This window comes from Equus caballus, chromosome 6 (assembly GCF_041296265.1).
Source record: "Equus caballus isolate H_3958 breed thoroughbred chromosome 6, TB-T2T, whole genome shotgun sequence".
NCBI classification, from domain to species: Eukaryota; Metazoa; Chordata; class Mammalia; order Perissodactyla; family Equidae; genus Equus; species Equus caballus.
In genome coordinates this window covers 22889676-22906577 of record NC_091689.1, presented here as the reverse complement: position 1 = coordinate 22906577, position 16902 = coordinate 22889676, and the positions used below count along the sequence as shown (strand labels likewise).

Sequence of the window (16902 nt, the reverse complement as noted above, 5' to 3'; positions counted from 1 at the left end):
ATTGGCCATGGCGTGCAATAGAGATGGTGAGGGAAGGCAGGGGCAGTTTGAGCCGTGGAGGGCACTCGGGCAGCTGGGACCACAAGGCCGGGGGCCCACGTTGGAGGCTCATCTGGGCAAAGGAACAGTCTGGAATCTTTAGATTCTCTCTTTACTAAACTACGCAAAAGGGAAATTGGCCACTCTCCTAGGAGTCACTGGGTAATGCTCTGGGCGTCTTTGGGAGTGAAAGTTGTGTCGAGGTGTGAACCCTGGAAATTATGGTTATTCTCTAACATTGTTGCTCTTTTCTCAATTGACAGAGGTCACCGTGCCCTCCAAGTATCTTGTGTGACTATTATAAGTGAACAGCTTTCTGAAATTTTTAAAAGCTTCCCAGATGTGCTGAAGAGATGTGTCCTAGAGAAGCTGCAGGCATGGTATTTTCATGGCGCTTTATCGTTCATTGGATCCTTCTTCCAAGGTCTTAAAGAAGTCCCTTAGTGGGGATAAGATGCCTGTTGATTAATTAAACTCAGAAACCAGCCATTTGCCCTCTCCTGGGGCTGAGTAAGCTACAGATACTCCATAAAGGAGCCCCCGAAGGAACTGCAGTGTCTGGAGAAAAATATTTAATCACCCTTGGGTTACCCACTAAATTTCTTGCTGGGCTTCTTGACAATAAAATGCATTTTCGGAAACTTGGCACTTTCCCTCCATGTCCATACCTCCCCCCAATAAATTCTTGAGACCCTTAAATGGGGGAGTCATGCTCCCAAGCATGTGACAGAGGGCAAGCTGGGACGTGGTCTCTGGGCAGAGAGGGGCCCCACCCAGAACTCCAAACTCTTTAATTCAGTCTGCTCCCACCACGTCACGACACCTCTTAGATACCGTCGACCCAGAATACAGCAAAAATGTTTAAAATTCACCTCTCTTCTCAAAGTTCTGTAAAATTTCCACCATGGCGTATGTTTAGGTGCAAGAAAAAAAATTGTCTTGTAAACAGCCACACAAAAGGATTCTAAGTCTAGAAGAACAAGGAATGTTGAGAAACTGGTACTCAAGCCAGCAATGGAAAGATACGCACACAGAAACCAATTACAAAGACTGACAAATGGTCCCTTTAAGAGAGTAGGAAATGTGGCCACAGGGCCTGGGCACCGCCGCTCACACACACACACACACACACACACACACGTGCGCGTGCTCTGGGATGCTCTGCTTCCCAGATGCTGACAACTGGTCAATATAAATCTCCGATTATAAGGAGGCCAGGGAGCCTGCCATGTGTGTCCGAATGATGAAATTTACAGGATTAATGAAAATTTACCTTATACAGTATTTTTCCTAGATTGATAAAAAAAAAAAAAATACATGCTAATCCTTTGTTTAAGCCTTTTGTGGTCTCTGCCAGTGCTGGCTCTGTGTTACCCACCTCGGGGCCACATGGTCCTGCGCCCTTCTCAGCCCAGCCAGGGCAGCTGTGGCTTGGGAGAAAAGGACCCCTTTGTGGTCTGTGGCTATTTCATACATAGTCCCTTAGTGCTCTGGCTTTTTTTTTTTTTTTCCATTTATTCAAATCTCATTGGCAAAAACGTCATTCAGAACACCTTATTAAATACTGTCATTTCAGAAGTAAGAGTGTTTATATTAATGTAATGGTTATGATGTCATTTGGGGATTTTGAAAAACAACTTTTTTTCAAAATCTGCAAAGCTGGCCTTACCTCTTGAAGTCTGGGTGTTATCTCAGTAAAATGAGTATCCCCAAGCGAGGTTTCAGGGGGGACCGGCTGGTCAACCCGGACGCCGGCGACAGAAACAGCAATATTTCTCTCTAGGCAAACAGCCTGTGAGGTTTCTCTTACTAAAGCAACATCGCAGGCTCGCCTTTGGCTCCTGCTGGTAAGAATCAATTCTAGGACCAGCGTGGAGAGAGCAGAGTTTCATGATTAACGGAGTCGTTCTATAGAGAGTATTTGGTAGGAGAGCCCAAGTCTTTCATGAGCTGTGGAGCTAGACAAAGGTAAGTAACTCTGGCTCGCGAGTTTTGTACTCAGTAGGACAAAGAAACCATTCAAAATAATATTTCATGTTTATCTCTTCTTCTGAAAGCTACATGCCAGGTGCCGGGGTGCAGGTGGGAGTGGGGAGACCAGCCCGAGGTTGGATTGGGAGCCTCCGCATTGTGCATCTGGAGAAATGTCCCCATCGTGCCATGCTCCCAGGATGTGGGAAGGCACGGAATCGACAATCCAGGTTTTGTTGTGATGACAGATGTATTTACAGATCCATGCAATACTCAGCTCCCCACCAGCCAGGGCAGCTCCCCACAGAAACGCTACAGGAAACGAGAGAGGAGACTGCTCCCCGGGGCTGTCGCTGGCGAGTCTTGGCACGATTTACCTTGTTTGGTTTTCATTAAGGAGCCCGCAGATAGTTGCTTTCAAAACCCCAGGCTGCCCTGAGGGTAGATGTGGTAAATCTTGGCCCGATTTATGAGAGTTTCGTGAAAGGGCACAAATCAATCAGCTCGGTCTGAACGAGTGAAGTTTTTTTGTTCCTTCAAAGGCCACGGGTCTCATTCATTCATTCCTTCATTCAGCAAGTGTGTGTGGCTCCTCCTGTGTTCTGGGCACGTATGAGGACCTGGAGACACTGAGATGAGCAGGACCGTCTTCTGTTTAATGGTTTTGCTGCCCTCCTCCCAACTCCTTTTAGGTGAAAACTGTAGTGGAAGTTGGAGAACATACATGGGAAATAAAACTCAGACCCGTTCTCGTATATGTCAAGGTGCTCACAGGTGGGCTTCATTCCGAATTTTTGCTGTCCCTTTTCTGCCACACCTGAGATTGCCCAACCAGCAGGGGAACATCCAGAGGGCTGGGACCAACTCAGTGTGGACACTCAGGGACAAATAGAGTGGACAGTTGCCCCAGTGGAGCATGTGGAATAGATTCTGATTAGGTCCCTTGAGGAATTCCACCTCCTCCAGGAAGCCCTCAGGGGCCCATAAGGCAAGCTGGAGCTCCATTCCTTGGCCTAGGTATTGCTCCAACAAATGGAGTTAACTGACTTTGGGAAATGCTGCCTGCTCCTTGCTTACTCAGACCCTGGCTAAGACAAAGGGTTACGTGAGTTGAGTCACCATAGGTGGGGCCGAGAATTTGTTTTTTATTTTCCCCACTGTCACCAATTTTTCAAAACATGCAAATTCCTCAGATATTATGTACATAACCGCAGGGTGGGGTTTAGACACTAATCAGGGAGGACTATTAAAATGGAAAAGAACTTCACATTAGAAAAGTAAGAGTAAATGACTTCTGGTAAATCCGTATAAAAGGAGTGATGATGTGGAAAGAATTTTTCTTCAAGAAGAACAAGAAAACTACAGTGCAATCGGCTGCATCCAGACCAAGTTAAATCTGCCAAGTTTGCTGATGGTGAAATTGAGCTAGTCGGTGATTCATTTTGATAACCATCCTCCGAGCCCCTCCTGCGGGTGGGCTCCCAACATTGTCCAAGCCTGGGTACCACAGGCTGGAGCACACATCTGTCGTTTCACAATCATGTCAAACATCGGAGGAAGGTTGGAAAAAGAAGGCAGACAGGCGAGGGGAAAGAGAGCCAGCACTGATGGGCAAGCGTCCCGTGCTCGGCTGTGTGGTGGGGCTGTCATGGAACTGTCTTAATTAACTCTCACCACACACTTGGAGCTGGACACTAGTGTGAAGTCCATATTCTAGAGAAGAATCAAGGGTCAGAGAGGCTAAGTTGCTTGTCCACAGTGAGGATTAGAAATCTAGATGAAGCCCTGTTGCCGTCTCTGCACCAGAATGTGCCACAGAGAGAAGCAGATGGTGGGCTGGCAGAGGAAGCCAGCTTTGGGAGACAGCCGTACTCGCTTCCAGGTCTAGGCTCTGAGCTTCGTGGTCCATCCCAGGGAAATCCAGGATGAAAGTCTGGCTCACTGATTGGAGTTGGCAGGATCCAGTGAGGACGGGTCCATTGGTGCCATTGGGCCCACCCTGAAGCCAGGGATGTTTGGAGAAAAACAGCCCAAGGTGGAATGAAGAACACTTTGTCCAGCCCAAAGCCACACGGACCCCAGCGGTCACTATCTTCTCAGCCTTGGCCAATTTCTTGGCGCTGAATTAGAATCCAAATGGATCCATTCTGTCTGCATGTTCCCTAACTGAGGGAAGTGTTGTCAAAAAGAGCAATCATGTCCTGTATTCATCCAATTGCTTCTTAGCATCTATGAGCCTCTGTTTGGCTGACTATGTTGCCAGCATCGTGCGAGACCCTGGGGATACAGGGATGCAGAAGGCACCTCCCCCAGGAGCCCTTCTCTTGGAATATGATGGAATGGGAAGCTAACCACACAGCAACAAACAAGAGAAACACTCTGAATGCTGAACATTCAAATCCATGGGCATTTTCTAGATCATAGATCCAGAAGTAGGCACCACACATGAGTGAATAGCTCTTTACAAAAACGATCGTTTGTTAAAGTGGAGCCATGTTCCGTGATCAGAAAGACAGCAAAAAGCGTGGCCTCTCTCAAGAAAGGATCTTCACAAAGTAACACAGCCTCCGATGGGCCTCCTCTGAAAACAAAATCCAGTTTCAGACATTTAGACATTTCAGGATTTTACACCCAAAATAAGCCACATGGTTTGGGGTTCCAGCACTCATAGGCTACTATATCTTTACAGCAGGGATCCAGCATCTAGGAATAAGTTTTCTGCCCATATGGTGATCAATATTTTTTTTTGTTATTTTTTGGTGAGGAAGATTGGCCCTAAGCTAACATCTGTTCCCAATCTTGCTCTTTTCACTTGAGGAATATTCACCCTGAGCTAACACCTGTGCCCATCTTCCTCTATTTTTTGTATGTGGGACGCCTCCACAGCATGGCTTGATGAGTAGTGTGTAGGTCCACACCTGGGATCCAAACCTGTGAACCCCAGGCCACTGAAGCAGAGTGTGCAAACTTAACCACTACGCCACGGGGCTGGACCCTGATCAATATTATTTTTATGCACTGTCAGGAAAAAGAATGAATCCTCAGTTTAACAATCTTAAAGTAATCTTAGAAGATCAAATCTAGCTATCAAGAAGAAAGCAGGGGGAAAACGAACATCGAAGTAAAGACTGGTGTACTTTGCCCAATTTTAACGTACCTTTCATCTTTCCTTCCTTTTGCGTGGAACCCCAGAGGTCCAATATTCTAATTCCAGATAATACTCCTGGCCTGCAATCCTGTTTGGCCTTTGGATAACTCCTGACTTTGGCAAATTCTGTAAAATAAATCTATGTTTCATCAAGTGTATCTGCTCTTGAAACCAAAGACTCAAGGACTTATGCCCAAACCCATGGCTCAGCCAACAGAGAAGAAAAAAGAAAATTGTTTTGCAAAGTGGATTTGGCCTTCCGGGAGTGCTGGGCCCCGCCCTGGGCAGCTGGGCTGACTGTCTCAGAACGCCCACTGGCTCTCTGATGTAGTCTGCCTGGACTGATTCCTTTCCTGGGGCAGCCTAGGAGAGTGGCCTCAAAACCGACGGCCTTAGGTTCAAATTCGGGCCTCCTCTCCTTACACTGCCGTGCGGGTTCCTTTACGCAAGAAGCGGGAGTGATATATAACACATCCCTCAAAAGCCCAGCGCAGGATTAAATGAGATGATCTTCGTGATGGGCTTGGCCCACACTGAGCACCTGGACTGGAGTCTTCTCCCTCCCACTCGCTGCCAGGAGCTCAAACCTCAGGCTGCAGCTGGGCTCCGCTTGGGGGTTCCGGTCCCCACCCGGTCCACCATCTGCGGTGGGCTGCTCCCGTGGCATTCCTTGCTGGAGCTGCGAAAACACCCAAAACTTGAACAAAACTGCCAGGAGCGCCTGCTTTCCTGCACCAAGAACACAGGGGCTTTTCCGTTTTTTCTTTTAATCGTGTGAGCCTGATATTACTTTAGATAAGTCAAAGCACGCAGAGATGGTTCTTTTTCTTTTGCACAAAGAAGATAAAACCCGAATACTCTTCAGAATCTTAGTTTGCAGGTCTCGGAGCAGGAAACCACTTGACCTTGTGGGGAGATCGAGTCCAAGGATGCCTCCTGCTAAGACGAGCATCCGTAGGCTCCTGTGCCGCATCTGTTAGCGTTTCGGAATGGATCTACAGGCCATCGCCCATGAGACCATGGCTTAATCACTTTAAGCCAATCGTGTTCTTGTTTTCACTGTGTTTGTTATCACTACATCCCCTTGAAAGGCGACGGAATGTAGTGCAAAGAGCTTGGGGCTTAGAGCTAAAAGCTCTCACTCTTGTTGATCCATTCGTTCTTTTGTTTATTCAAAACGAATGCGACTGGCGCAGAGCCAGGCTCAGTGCTGGGTGGGTGTGCAGAGACGATTGGGTTCCTGGTTCAGGGTGTTCAGGCTCTAGACGGAGAGACAGGAGGTGAAGGGAGGCAGGTCAGAGAGCTACAGGAGCCCAGAAGGACAGACAGCTTCTGCTGGCCATCCCTACCCTATGTTGAGTGCTTGCATTCATCGGGCATTATGCTGCACAGTTTGTACACTCGCTGTTCTAGTCCTCAAAACGAGCCCGTGAAGAAGAGTCCATCAGTCTCCCTATACTATAGTCATGAAAACTGAAGCTCTGAGACATTGTGTAACTTTCCCAAAGTGACGCAGAGGTGAGTGGGGATAAAACCCAGATCTGCCAGAACCCAAAGCTCGAGTTCTTGACAATCCTTTTGCATGTTGTTTGTTTCACCGGCAACCTCAGAGTTGCTACCCACACCCCCATCTCGGTTGTCTGCTGCTTAAAATCCCTCAGGCACCGTGATACTGGGGGTGGAGTAAAAATAATACATATGCAAAGCAGTATTAGTACACTCCTGCGTTTTCTAGACGAGAAAGTACTCAGGGAGCTAAGCAAGATTCTGATGCATTTTAACCACCCTGTCACTTAATCTGAGGATAAGATAGGGTCACTTAAACATAACTTAGTCAACTGATTTTCGGAGTCTTTTGGGGAGCCAAGCTCACCCACGTGAGGCTTGTAAGAGTACAAAGAGCCCTGGCAAATGTCTCCCACTCTCTGCGGGGTCCACCCAGGCCAGGGGGCTTGTCATGGAACCTTCTCCAAGGACACTGTCGGCGATGGCTCTCTGGTTCTACTGTAATCACCACTGGTCGGGAGTCGGTTCCGTGAGATCCCAACAGCCCCATTTTTGGGGGTCCCACTGTCCTACACGATGGTTTCATCACATGAGATCAGATTTATCGGTCAGGCTCCCTCGCTCCCCACGTGTTCCCGTCTGCTCAAGCTGCCCCCGAAGCATCTGCCCAGGTCTAATTGCCTCTCCAGTTACTAAGAGGTGCATTGTGGATCACTTCTAATCCATGACCTTGAGCTCTTCCTAAAGCACTTTTAAATGGGCCCACAGGCACCAGCATGGTGGCGCAGCGGTTAAGTTCGCACGTTCCGCTTTGAAATCCTGGCGTTGGCGGTTCAGATCCCAGCCGCTGACCTACACATCATTTGTCAGGCCATGCTGTGGCAGGCGTCCCACATACAAAGTAGAGGAAGATGGGCACAGATGTTAGCTCAGGGCCAGTCTTCCTCAGCAAAAAAGAGGAGGTTAGCATATGTTAGCTCAGGGCTAATCTTCCTTAAAAACATAAATAAAAATAAATAAGTAAATGGGTCCACAAACTCTCAGATGTCTCCCATGACTTGATCTTTCCATGTGCTGTTGAAGACATTTCCCAGGATGGGTGGAAATGTGCTATAAGCATTTGCCCGGAGAGCATGCAAGCCAGCGAAGAATAGACAGTTATGAGGAAACCATTTCGCCCCCTGCTTCCCAAAGAGAGAATTACTTATTTAGCAGACAGGTAAGGGCCTCTGGGGGACCCGTTTTCCTTCCCATTCAAGATCTCAGTGCAAGCCACTAATGTAATGTGACTCCCTCCAGCCATCTTTTCCGGCCCTGGAAAGACACGACGACTCTCTCTGGGTCTCTCCTGAGAGAGTGTTTTCCAAGATGCTCACTCACAGGGAGGGCAGAAGAGGGATTTGTGCCCCCCACTAACCTCCATATTCTGTTTGCCTCTGGGATGCTCAGACTCAAAACAAAACAAAACAAAATGAACAACCACCAAAAAAACTCAACTATTGGGTTCTGTGGCCACTAAACATGCTTCCCTGGGCACGAGTCCACATTCCAACCTGAGGGAGAGTCAGAATCACCTGGGAAGTTTTGAGAAGTGTGGATTTGGGGATCCATCCTGGAGATCCTAAACCAAAACATCCATGGATGGACCCCAGGAACTGCTTTTGTTTTAAAATCTTCCCAGTGAGTCTCCTTCTTGCCAAGTGTGGAAACCTTGCCATGTTCAATATTAGCACTGCAGGCTACGCCAGCTCTGCGGGGCAGAAAAGCATGTTCTGTAAGGAATGGGCTCCAGAGCCCACCAAGCGAAGAGGATTTCTTTACTCCAGGACTTCTCAAGCCTCGCAGACGCCCGGGATGCGTGTGAAGTTCCCACGATGCAAGGCAGCGCATCTTAAACCTGTGGGACCACAGAATTCCCTTTCTCAAGAAGCACTCCTGGGACTACGGCTGGGCCGGGCACCCCTGGAGAAATGCTGCCAGGACACAGAGGGTGGGCGTCCCCTTCATCCTCAGCACTGGTATCTGTGTTCTGGAGCCAGCCATTGCTGCTCAGAGCTTAACTTGGCTGAAATCCGTCACCTCAAGAACCCTCCCAGCACTCTTGCTGGCTGACTTCAATCAAGATGCTTACCCTCCTTGTGTCTGTTTCTTCCCTGTAAAACAAGTGCTGGCTTGAACACCAGAGTCGAACATTTGAGAAGGCAGAGGCTGCAACGTGCAAGCGACGAGCCCTGGGCTTTGGGGTTTGGTCATAAAGGAGGGCGATGACGAGGCTGGTCTTGCTCAGGATTTGTTTTATCCAATGCAGATGGAACCTGGGAGACAAATGTGCAGTGTCCACACAGTAAGCTGAGACCAAGCATCCAGCGATGATGACTTGATCAAGTCAGTCTCAAGGCAGGATACCAGTGACCGCACCTAATTACTCACTGACTGCTCCTGGCCTGATCGGTTGAATTCCACATCTGTGAGTTACTCACCCTCCTTACAATTCTGGGGTGTGGTTCCTTCTGCAGCCTGTTAGCCTTCTCCAGACTGCCTCCTGTTAATGCCACTGACTTTGGTCACCATCAAGCAGGACATTATCCCCTGAGAGCTAAAGAGGAGATATTTTGGGTCTCAGGATTCTACATGGGCAGTATTAGAAATAATATAGATTTTTAACCATGCCAGTGACAAGGAGTGGCATTTACTAAAAAGAAAAAAGTATCAAGTGTGGAGGAGTGGGAGTGACAGGTGGGAATCGAGAATGCCCACATGTCTGCTCAACCCTCGGTGAGAGACCTTGTCAAGTTCGAGGAAAGGATTCATTGATTCACTCAGAGTCCAGCCAGAAGCAAGAAGCCATGCCAGTCGTTCAGTGGAGAGGATGCAGTACGGGGACCTTGGCGAAAGGTGCTAAAAAGGCATTCGAGGACAATGAGGCAACCCAGGGATCAGCACTGGGGAGGGAGCAGCCACCTCCAGCATCTGTGGGACTCAGGAGGAGGTTTGTGGTTTGAGGCCAGAGGCTAAGCCTACCTGGCAGCAGAGGCCGCATGGCCAGGCACCCGCAGTGGGAACCAGCGGGATCCTAGAGAAGATGTGGCCCCTGCCAGAGACACTGGCCGAAGCAGAGACAGGGAGGAAAGAATACCCCGGCTTCTCCCTTCTGCCCACTCTCCCACTGGGGCCATCCTCCAACCCAGAGCGGCAAGAAGCCAGTGACCCGGGGTCCTCCAAGTGCAGTCTGCAGGAGTCTCCCCTCCAGAGCAGGGCATTCGGGGGAACGACTCTGACCTTGTGTGAAGGATGAGTTGGAGGGACACAGCGAGGTAGGGGACCAACTGACAAATGAAACCTAGAAAGGGGTTAAACGAAGGTGACGGCCCTGGTGGGAGAAGGACAGTGGTAGCTGCAGACTAGGTTGGAAGACAAATCCATATGCCAGCCCGCCGGAACCTCCCGTGCGGCACAGCAGGCCAACTGCACTGACTCCCCCATATCTGTCAGGGTCCAACCAGGAGAGGAAATCTGAACAAGGAAAGGTGAAGAGAAAGAATCAAAAACTCTAACGAGGAATAGCTGACACACCTTCCCAGAACCCGACTATAATGGCAGTAGAGAAAACAGAAAGAAATAAATATAACTACATATATATGTGTATATGTGTGCACATATGCATGCATGTGTATACATGTATGTGTATGGTATACATGTGTATGTAGATGCAAGTATATATACATATGCATTGTGTGTGTGTATGTGCGTGTGTATATGTGCATATCTATATGTGTGTATGTGTGTATGTGTATGCATACGTGTGTGTATGGTGTATATGTGTGTACATATATACATGTATCTGTGTATGTATACACATGCATGTGTGTATGTATATGTGTATATGTGTGTATATGATGTATATGTTTTTATGCATGTATGTGTGGTACATATGCATGTATGTACATATATAAACGTGTGTGTATACACATACGCATGTGTATGGTATGCATGTGTGTATACATATATACATGTATGTGTATATATGTATGCATGTGTGTATGTGTGTATATGTATATGTGTGTGTATACGTAAATATATATATATTCACCTTTACAATTCATCTTTCACTTTCCATCTTCTAAAACTGTAATGAGATCAGAAGGCCTGTAGAGGGAGAAACCAATAAGAAACAAACCTATTTACGCCCCAAACCCCAAAAAGCCTTAGAAATTTCAGCTCCTGGGTACCCCTGAGAGGGCGGGCGTGGCCCAGTGGTGAGGTGTGCTAGAGCCAGCTCACGTCGGTTCTAAAGAGCCAAATGTTACGTTTTCAGGATTTTTGAAAGCCAGTTACTGAACATGGCCATTATCAAACCTTAAACTATATAAACTTAGAATTAAATGCATGATATTAGAAATGAAGGTAATAAATACTCAGAACACACCGTTCCCAAATCTTCCATTACGTTTCACTATTATCTATGTCCCGAGGTGACTGGCGTCTCCGGTGTCTGTCTGGTGGAAATGCCACGTAACGATGTGCTGCTGAGCAGCTCTTCTGGGCTCTGCGGTCAGTGACATCACCTGGGTAGCCCGGCATCGGCCGTGGTGGGGATATTTACATCACAGGGATCAACAGACACTTCAGATCAGAGCCTTTTTTTTCTCTCCAGAAAGCCAGCTGTTAAACGTTTATCAAGTGACTGCTGGATGAAACTAAACACATTATGATCTTAGGCCCCCATATCCCACCCCTATGTCACAGTCAGGAGGCCACCTCCGCTCTGCAGACAGAAGGCTAAGTGTATCCTGCAGAGAAGTTGATCAGGGGGCAGAGGGCAGGTGCGGGCAGCTGGGAGCCCCAGTGCTGTGGTCCTCTGCCAGGACCAGGATTGTGATTTGCACGTAGTAGATGATGAGAAACTCCTTAGCGTGAAGACGCCGTGTGTGGAGGGAGGAGAGAATGCGATGGAAACACTGATCTCAGCGAGCTAGGTGGGACCAGGAGAGCCCAGCACTTAAAGGGTGGTCTCTTCCACCTGCTCCTTGAACCACCACGGCAACCCGCCAGGCCACGGTCAGCCTGCAGCACGGGCCACCGAGCAGGACCAAGAGGGGAGTTCAGACTTGGGCAGCACTGCCCATTCCTTTTGGGAACACGAGTCCAGTAACACATTCTACAGCTGGAGTGAGAGCTGGGTGCCAATTCCCTGCAGCCTCTCTGCCCACTCCCCCCGCACTTCCTTGTCCTGAAGCCTTATTTTCTGTCCTCAGGGTGGGGGGTGGCCATTATGACCTTTGTTCCCATCTAGAAATGTGCTCCTATCACACAATGATTAATGGCATCAGTATTTATTAACTTCTGGATGCTTTTGCTCTTCCTTAAAGTGTCTATTTTTAACAACAACAGCATTGAGAAACTGTGCTGAGGCCTGCCACCCTGCACCTGGCTCCCTGGGCCTGCTCACCTGCTCACCGGAGTCCTGGCTCTCCCCAGGCTGAGATGGGAAGACCCCTTCTTTGTAAGCCTTCCTGATGTCTCCTCAGAAGGACCGCTTCCTCCTCCGGACTCTGAGCATTTCTAGAACAGGACACCAGGATCCTTCTCCCCATGCTGCCCCGTAACAATTTCTCTACATCTCGTTGTCCATCTCGCCTTCCAGCTGGGAGCAAATCAAAAGAAAAATCGAAGCCCCAGCCGACTCTGGCATTTTAACGACAAGCACAGTTCTCGGCACACTGTGGGTGCTCCATAAAGCTTGTCAGATCGGTGATTGAATGAACAAACACGGGGACGGCTGAATAAATTAACGGGAACAAGTGCGGAATAAATCGCAGAGAAAGACATTCGTTGGTTGCACAGCTGGGCAACTGACGATTTTTCATTTACACTTCAGGCTCCGCACGAAATTCAAATTCTCATTACAGTATGGCATAAAACACAATCCACACTTTTAACAACGACCCTGAGAAATTCAACGGTGGGGAAAGCTTTAATGTGTTCCTCCTATTGATTACGGCTCTGCAAAGTGGAATGAAAAGATTAGCTTCAAACACTTTCATGTGAAAGGCTAAAAGGAAGCAAATGCAGCATGGGATAGTGAAGCCCAGGGCTCTTTCAGACATACCACCGTCACTGACGTGACATGCTCACGGCTCGCCCCACGACATGTTGCCGTGCCAACATACATTCTGAGTCACCCAAGCAGATTTAATGCCATCCCCACAATGACTCTCTCTTTGCCTTTTCTTCTAAAAAAATTGTGAAAGGGAAGATGCCGACCTACCTAGGAAATGATTTTAATCAGTTTAGTTCCGGAAATAACTATGGAAATTCAGATTTTTCCATTCTGTTGCTTCTGAACATTATATTGTGACAAATGGCTGATGAAGCCACTGCTTTTATTTTCCCCCCCTGACCCGTCGGGAGAAATGACATGATTGGCAGTCATTCTGAATCCCACATGGAAAGGTCTCCGGGCATAAGCATATGAAAAGCCAACAAAAATGAAGCTTTTGAAAATAAGAAAAACGCAAAAATTGCCCATCATTCTTCACATACCATACAGATAACCGTGCCCTCCTTCATTAAGAGTCGTCCCCCAGTGGCCATTTATCTCAATCCTGGGAAATCTAGACAGAGCTCACAAGCATGGTGACCTCAGCAATGTTCAGGTGAACATCAACCCATTTGTAGATTTCAAACAAATTGAAGAGGATGAGTGTGCACCAGACGTGTGATATATTTTGATACGGATGACCTACCAAACAGGATATTAGTTAAGCATTGGGCAGCACGAAATGAATCATGCAAAAAGCTTGGAAAATTTTTAGGGACATTTGTGTGACCCTCCGCAGGTTTCGAAGCTCGCTCATCCCTTTATCCATTCATTCAACAGTATTTATTGGCATACATGCTCCTTTTGACCTCTGCAATAACCCTGCAGTGGAGGTGGAGAAGAAATTGGAAGGACAGGAGAACTGAAGTTTACAGAAAAAATACTGCTCACGTCATCGAGCTATTGAGAAGCAGAATGGAACCTGTCGCCCTGGTCTGATCTGCAGTCCTGGCCACGAATCACGTTCTTTCTGGGGCCTTTTAAACTCAATATTGTAAACACTAAGTTGAAAGTTAAAACCTCCCAAGTGTACTTAAAATGCTGATGGAAGTTTAATTTGTGTGTCTACCTTTTTCACGAGCACTTCTTTTATGTAAACTGTTAACGAAACAAATTCGTGTAAATGGAATATATTCAGGCACGATGAGAATACGAGTGAAATCTTGCACGAGCACCAATGGTAGGTCTCACCTTGTCGGTCAGCTCAAGTCCTTCTGTAGAGTTGAAGGACAAGAAAGGGGAAACCAAGGGCTCTACGGACCCCCTAAGATGTACCCCAGTGCTGGGATTGTGGAAGACCCCTGCTCAGAGCAGATCACAGGAAGGCAGTGAACAGTATCCAGAATTCTGGCGTCTAAATGGTCGGCTTCTCCTAGACTGGGGTGTCTCAACCCCAGCTCTGTTGACATTTGGGGCCAAGTAATTCTTTGTCGTGGGGCTGTCCTGTGCCCTGCAGGATGTTCAACAGCATCCCTGCCTCTACCACCAGCTGCCAGTAGCCCCATTACTCACACTTGAGGCACCCAAAAATGTCTCCAGACATTGCCAAAGGTCCCCTGGAGGACAAAACCGCCCCCACAGTTGAGAACCGCTGTCTGAGGCAGCTGCGCCTCACTCGTTAGTCACTGCCCACAAACAGATATTGTTTCACCATATTTCTCTGGAAAGCATTGTTTCTTGCAAAGAAAAATGCAGACCGTGCCCAGGGGCTGCTGTACCTGATACACACTGTGTGTGCCCCAGGCACCCTGAGGAGCACTTTGCCGGGACTGTGGAACTGGATGAGCACAGGAACCCTGGGTAACAGATACTATTACCATCCAACTTTATAAAGGAGGAGACTAAAGTTTCTCAAAGCTTCCCCAGGACATTAATAGTGACGGCTCTTTGGGCCGTACACTGGGTTGCCCCCCTCTGGCAGAGGCCTCCGCATTATAGAAGGTGGACCTCAGCACTGTGGCCCACACACTGGCTAGCACCATCCTAGACGTGACCAGGGAAACTGTGTCCATGACGCATATGTTAGTTACCACGGACGGTAATGAATCCACGTGTGCGTGTGTCTGTGAGTGCAGAAGAACCTGCACTGGGTAAGTGCACACTGCTAGAATTTTACAGAAGAGTCAGGCCATCATCAGCCACCTGGAAAGCAAAAAAAACATTGCCACAAATACAAACTGCCAGTAATGAATAATTGAGTTTCCTATCTTACCTTATCCAAACTAGCATCATTCCATATTAAATGTCATGGTATCAAGATTTTGGGATCCTAGCAGGCACTTCACGTATGTGCACCAAAGGATGTAAAGAGCTTTCCTCGGAGGTCCAGGACGAGGGGGAAAGGGGAGTGAAGTGTCTTGTAACACTGGGTTGATCTTTTTAAGCATTCAGCCCACCGAAACCATCACCCTGGAAGGACTGGTAATTGGGCAGCATGTCCGTATGCAGAGGCACCTCTGGGCTTCAGAAGCGAAGCCTGTACCTCCAGGAGGGAACTTTGCAGAACTTCCCACGCTTATCAGTCATCGCACTCCTCCCATTTGGTGCAGATTCAGAGCTCCCCATGGTCCCCTAGTTCTGAGATACCCGGCTCAACTTAGACGGGGCATCTCCTGGACCCATGATTCATAGTCAGTGTCCCCGGAGGAGAAGCCCAACAAAGGCAGAATTTCCACGTTCCCGATAAAAGGGGCCACATCCCCTCTGGGCAGCAGCCTCCTGGGGAGACCCCGAGAAACAAGCAGCTGTGGGTGATTTAAAATTTCTCGCTGCTCGGTCAGAGATGTGAACACAAATGTCCATTATCCGGAGGATAGATTGCTCCTTTGCAGATGCCCAAAGAATTTTCCATCTGGCATTTTCAGCGGCATTATCTTTCTTCTTCACTTGTAGGGGTATGAACAATGTAAGTTATTTACACGTTGAACCAAATGGGAAGCATTTCATACTGACTCACTGACTGACAACAGGCTGCCACTGGGACCTCTGGTGGTGGCCTGCCACTGCCCACCGCGCCTTTGGAGCAGTGTTAGAGGGGACGGAGTAGAGCAGAAAAGCTTTCCCCTCTCTCTGGGGTGGGCTGGGGGCTCCAGGCAAGGCCATCAAAGAAGAGATGGCCGCTTTTCTCCCCATTCCAGGTCCCATCCTTTGCTGGAGCTCCCGACATCCTCCCTGGGGCCCAAATGGCATAGTTTGCTGGATCACTAACAGCCTTATCACCATCTCACGAGGCTGGCATTTTCAAAGATCTTTCCACCAAAAAGGATGACCAAAGAATGAGCTTCGAATGGCAGAATTTCAGGCCCTCTGGCCTCTGCATTGGAGGAGGGATGGGATTTCTGCCCAGCCCTTCTCCCCCGCAATGCCCACCTCGTATCCCAAACCCAGCTCCTTCTGCCCGCTCCATGTCCAAATCCGCAGGGGTGGGATAGATTTTTTTTTTTAATATTAACTGATGGCCGCCCCATGGATGTGCTGTACCCTTGACCTGTGCCTCTGTCATCCCACCTGTAGCTCCACGGTCCAGCACCATCGTTCCCAGGAAGGCTGTTACAGCCAGAGATCAAAGGAAAGGCTTTTGAGTCTGGATAACCAGGCATGAATCAAAGCAAGTCCTGGGCAGGGCAAAGAAGGGGATTTCTAGACGGAGCAGAGAGAGCTTAGTCACTGGAGCGCCCCCAAGATGGAGCCTGCACCCCGGACACCCCACAAAGGTCTGAGGGCACTGTGTCCTGGGCCCTGCAGGGACATAGGAAATCTGAATAGTGAGTCTAGATCCAGTTCAGCGTCCACCCTCCCTTCTCCACACCTCAGTGCAGGAGGAAGCAACTGAGTGATTCTCACGGGCTGCAGCAAAGGACCAGAGCAGCCCACCCAGTACCCGAGTACCCACAGTCCACCGTGGTATGGAACAGCAGAAAGAGACCCTCGAATAGGCGTGACAGAAGAAGACCTGACGAGGACCAGGAGGACAGGCAGTGGACATCTCAGCAGAGGCCAGCGGCAGGGGGGGAGTCTCTCAATTGATTGAGATGGGGCCTCAAAATAGAAAGTAAGTTGAAGTATTTTTTATGCTACACCTATTGGCGGCTGAGCTTGTGGATGGACGGTATGCCCCAACCCTGAATTGACTGCTTGG

At 48.5% G+C, this 16902-nt stretch overlaps 1 long non-coding RNA gene across 1 annotated transcript; it reads right to left on the bottom strand.

Moving 5' to 3' along the window:
• Positions 1-2060: 2060 nt before the first annotated feature.
• Positions 2061-9076, bottom strand: LOC138924593 (uncharacterized). The gene is made up of 3 exons (XR_011439568.1): positions 8796-9076; positions 5168-5284; positions 2061-4591 (listed from the first exon to the last, which is right to left on the bottom strand). It is a non-coding gene; the product is annotated as an uncharacterized lncRNA (long non-coding RNA).
• Positions 9077-16902: the final 7826 nt, after the last annotated feature.